This window comes from Sinocyclocheilus rhinocerous, unplaced genomic scaffold (assembly GCF_001515625.1).
Source record: "Sinocyclocheilus rhinocerous isolate Xijiao unplaced genomic scaffold, SAMN03320098_v1.1 scaffold4219, whole genome shotgun sequence".
NCBI lineage: Eukaryota > Metazoa > Chordata > Actinopteri > Cypriniformes > Cyprinidae > Sinocyclocheilus > Sinocyclocheilus rhinocerous.
The window spans coordinates 65103-69693 of NW_015644620.1; the positions used below are offsets into that span (position 1 = coordinate 65103).

A 4591-nucleotide genomic window follows, 5' to 3' on the forward strand; every position below is an offset into this window, starting at 1 on the left:
ACATGCACACACACACACACACACACACATATATATATATATATATATATATACGATTTTTTAAGTCTCTTCTGCTCACAAAGGCTGTATTTAATGTATTAATTTAATGCATCCAGTAACTGAAATAACTGAAAATAATTATTGAAATTTAAAATAACTGTTTTCTATTTTTATATTATAAATTTATTACTGTGATGCAAAGCTGAATTTTCAGCACCATTACTCCAGTCTTCAGTGTCAGAAATAATTTTAATATGCTGATTTGCTGCTTAATAAACATTATTGAAAACCTGACAATTTAACTTGAAAATAAATGTCTAAATGTTTCTGACATCTTACCATTGAAGCTGATTGTTTGCTCTGCAGTGGTGATTCTGATTGGTTGTGAGGGCATGTTGCAGTCTGTGTAGAGATCAAAATATATTTCATGACCATTTCCATTTGTTGGACATTGATCTTTAACTAGAAGGTGTTCAGTTTTTTCCATTTGAAGGTTACAGTTACAACAAAGAGGATTTGCATGTTTAAATTCATTTGCAAATGAAAATAGTCTTCTATAGCATACAGATTTGGAACAACAGGAGGGTGAATACATAATACAAATTATTTGGGTTTAATAAAAATTCGCTTTGGGTGAACAACTCTTGTATTTGTTCAAACATAAAAATGAATAACCTGCTGCTATTTCAGATCCATTAATGTCTACTTAATTTATTTCTTAATAGCTTTTTCCTGACGATCTTTCAAATAAGTGAATGCTTGTCAAGGTAGTGAAGATGACAACACATTTGTGGTCCCTCACGGCAGCGTTCCCATCTGAATGCCTCCACAGCCATCAGCTTTGTTTCACAGGTTCTCTATTTTAATAATAGGTAAATGTGCTTTTTATGTCAAGGTTACTGTCGAACACGCAGTCTGTCTGGAAAGAGCTCTCAGGACCACATACTAATGCGTTTCTGAAAGCAGGAGCTCTTGAATGTCAGAGCAATTAAGGTGAATGACAGATTATGTTGTTGTTCAGTGGACGCAACATCGACAGGTGCCACTTCTTCTGTTCGTGGCTCTCTGTGGAGGAACACACATTTAATCTGGGTTTTAGTTAAAGGCACTGTATGAAAGTTTTATTTTACCTTGGTGGCAAATAGCTTCTGCTTCTTTCCCATGCCCTCTTATGTGCCTCCGCCCCTTTTCAGCGCTGCGCTCGGGTTATTCTGTATTCGTTTGTATTTCCACCAGGGCCGGCCCTAGTGTTTTGGGGGCCCTAAGCAGATGTTCAAAAGGGGCCCATACCTACACTCTAAAAAAAAATGGTGCTATATAGCACTAAAAGCGGTTCTTTGGCTCGTAATCATAGGGGAACCACTTTTAGTGCTATTCAGCACCTATTTTTACAGGTGCTATATAGCAGCTTTGTCAAATGGTGCCATGTAGAACCATAAGAGGTGCCATATAGCACTTTTTCTCAACAATGGTGCACCAATCATAACTCATCCATGGCTGCCAGCATGCATTGCGACATGAATAAATCATGCAGCTGCATTGTATTGCTTAGTATTTTCTTTTATTCTTACTATTTGCTTTTATTTTTGTTGTGACTTTTTACTGCCCTGTTTTGTGATGTTCAAAAATCATATCAAAATTATCAGAATATTTTGTCACCATTGCTGAGATTCACATGCTGATTCTTCATGTCTATGAGTGACAGAATTGAAACCTCTTTACAACCCATAACTCTAAAAGTGGTTTATACAATTTTCTCACATTGTCACGTAGTATCGTAGAACTGCAATAATATAAAACTCATAAAAGAACTACAGATTTTGATAAAATGCAACCAGAGACTCAAACGCATGAAATGATTTTATCATAAGTTCCTTGCCATCACATATGTGCTTTATAAATGGATGGAAAAATGATTGCCAATTACTAAAATAGACACTTGTAAAATTATGCCTGAGGTTTTTATTAACAATTGTATGCTTTTCTTTTTAATTTATAAAAGTTGTAATTTATTGAACATCCTTGAGACAGTCACACCATAGCACAATTTTGAGATTTAGCTCAAAAATGTAAAAAAATAAAATAAATCTAATAACAAAGCAGTTTTTATAACAATGGGTTCAGTTGAATTTCTACCCTGAATTCCACAATTGCATGCACACACACTTACTGCAGGGCTATTGAGGACACATCCCCTACATGCACTGTGCATTCCTCCATAACATGCACAGATAATTTCTTGAATCCTGAACACAAAATGATGTCAAAATGTCCATCTTGGTGAGTATTCAGGTAAATTACATAAATATTACATACATTTATATTTAAAACTTTCTTGTGCTCTGTGTAAGCTATTGCGCAACAAAATTATACCATTGTAAAAAGAAATACACTGACTGAGCAAACAAAAGGTGAGGAGATAAAAAAAATTAAAAAAAACTGTCTAAAAATTAGATTTTTTAAAAGAAATCTCTTACACTCATCAAGCCTGCATTTATTTGATAAAAAAAATACAGAACAAAATAGTAATTATTACAATTTACAATAATGGTCTTCTGTTTTAATGTACTTTAAAATATACATTTATGTGATGCAAAACTGAATTTTCATCAGTCATTACTCCAGTCTTCAGTGTCACATGATCCTTCAGAAATCATACTAATATGCGGATTTATTATCAATTTTGGAAAACAGTTGTGCTGCTTAATATTTTTTTTTATATAACGTGAAACTTTTTTCAGGATTCTTTGATGAATAAAACTTTAAAAAGAACATCATTTATTTAAAATAGAAATATTTTTTAACAATACACTACCATTCAAAAGTTTGGGGTCAGTAATTTTTTTTTCTTTAAAAAAAAAGGGGAAAAAAGTAATTTCTTTTTTTTATTATTAAATTAATACTTTTATTTAGCAAGGATGTGTTAAATTGATAAAAAGTGATAGTAAAGATTTATATTGTTAGAAAAGATTTCTATTTTGAATAAACCCTGTTCTTTTTAAGTTCTTATTCATCTATTAATCCTGAAAAAAAGTATCACAGGTTTTTAAAAAATCCAAAAATGTCATTTTTAAAATTTGTATTAGTTTGCATGCATGTCAGCTTATGACCAAATAAAATTGTTATATTTATGTTTGTATATGAGACAGTTTCTATAAATTTCCCCAAATTTCCAATTAATTCCCATAAATTCCTGTTAAGTTTCCAACTTGGAATATTTCCAAAATTTATGGTAAATTTCCACATAATTGTGTAAACATGCTTTTACCACTATTGCATTGTCTGCTCAAGACCGTTTGATATAAACTGAGTTTTTATAAGTTTTTAACCCAAATGACCCATGTTGTTTTCAGAGTACATCACAGCAGCGTCCATCTGTTATTTTAACTAGTGAAACTGTTAGCCAATCATAGCAGTGGGCCTTTACTTGCTAGTCTTGAATGTGCCCCGCCTATAAAAACAGACCGTTCTGCAGAGAGAGAGAGGCTCAAAAACAGGATAGAAAATAGCCTATTACTTCTAAATTATGATGGGGGTTTTTTTATGTAAAATCACACTAACATTATAAGTGAACCTCAGAGACCATTATAAAATAATTTTAAAATGCAGTTCATGACCCCTTTAAATGGCGGTCGCAACAAATGCACGTGTACAGACGGTCACCGAATAAATATAAACTGGCAAATCTGACTTTTTTACTCAAAATTGAGTTTATATCTCGCAATTCTGACTTTATAACAAGCAATTGCGAATTATAAAGTTAGAATTGTGAGATATAAACCCAATTCTGGGTCAGAATTGTCAGATATAAACTAGCAATTCTGAGAAAAAAGAATTTTTTCCCTCAGTACTGGACTTTATAACTTGCAATTGCGAGTTTATATCTCAGAATTCTGAGAAAAGTCAAAATTGCAAGCTATAAACTCACAGTTTCAAGAAAAAAAAGTCAGAATTGTAAGATAAAAAGTCGCATTTACCTTTTTTTTTTTCTTTTTTTATTCAGTGACGGAATCAGGCTTCCATATTAGCTATGGGGATAATTCACCCAAAAATGAAAAGTAGGTTATGTCATCATTTACTCACCCTCAAGTTGTTCCAAACTAGTATGAATTTCATTCTTCTGCTGAACACACACACAAAAGATTTTGAAGAATGTTTGTAACTAAACCGTTGCTGATATATATAGTCAAAGCCAATGGGGTCCATCGACCGTTTGGTTACAAACATTATTTAAACCATCTAAACATTCTTGAATCAAGATACGTTTATGGATTTTCACAGCAGCGTCCATCTGTTATTTTAACTAGTGAAACTGTTAGCCAATCATAGCAGTGGGCCTTTACTTGCTAGTCTTGAATGTGCCCCGCCTATAAAAACAGACCGTTCTGCAGAGAGAGAGAGGCTCAAAAACAGGATAGAAAATAGCCTATTACTTCTAAATTATGATGGGGGTTTTTTTATGTAAAATCACACTAACATTATAAGTGAACCTCAGAGACCATTATAAAATAATTTTAAAATGCAGTTCATGACCCCTTTAAATGGCGGTCACAACAAATGCATGTGTACAGACGGTCACTGAATAAATATA

The 4591-nt window shown here is 32.7% G+C and overlaps 1 pseudogene; it reads right to left on the reverse strand.

Annotated features, from left to right (window-relative positions):
- The window catches only part of LOC107758458 (sodium-dependent phosphate transport protein 2A-like), a 17448-nt pseudogene extending 17054 nt beyond the window's left edge, over window positions 1-394 (reverse strand).
- Window positions 395-4591: the final 4197 nt, after the last annotated feature.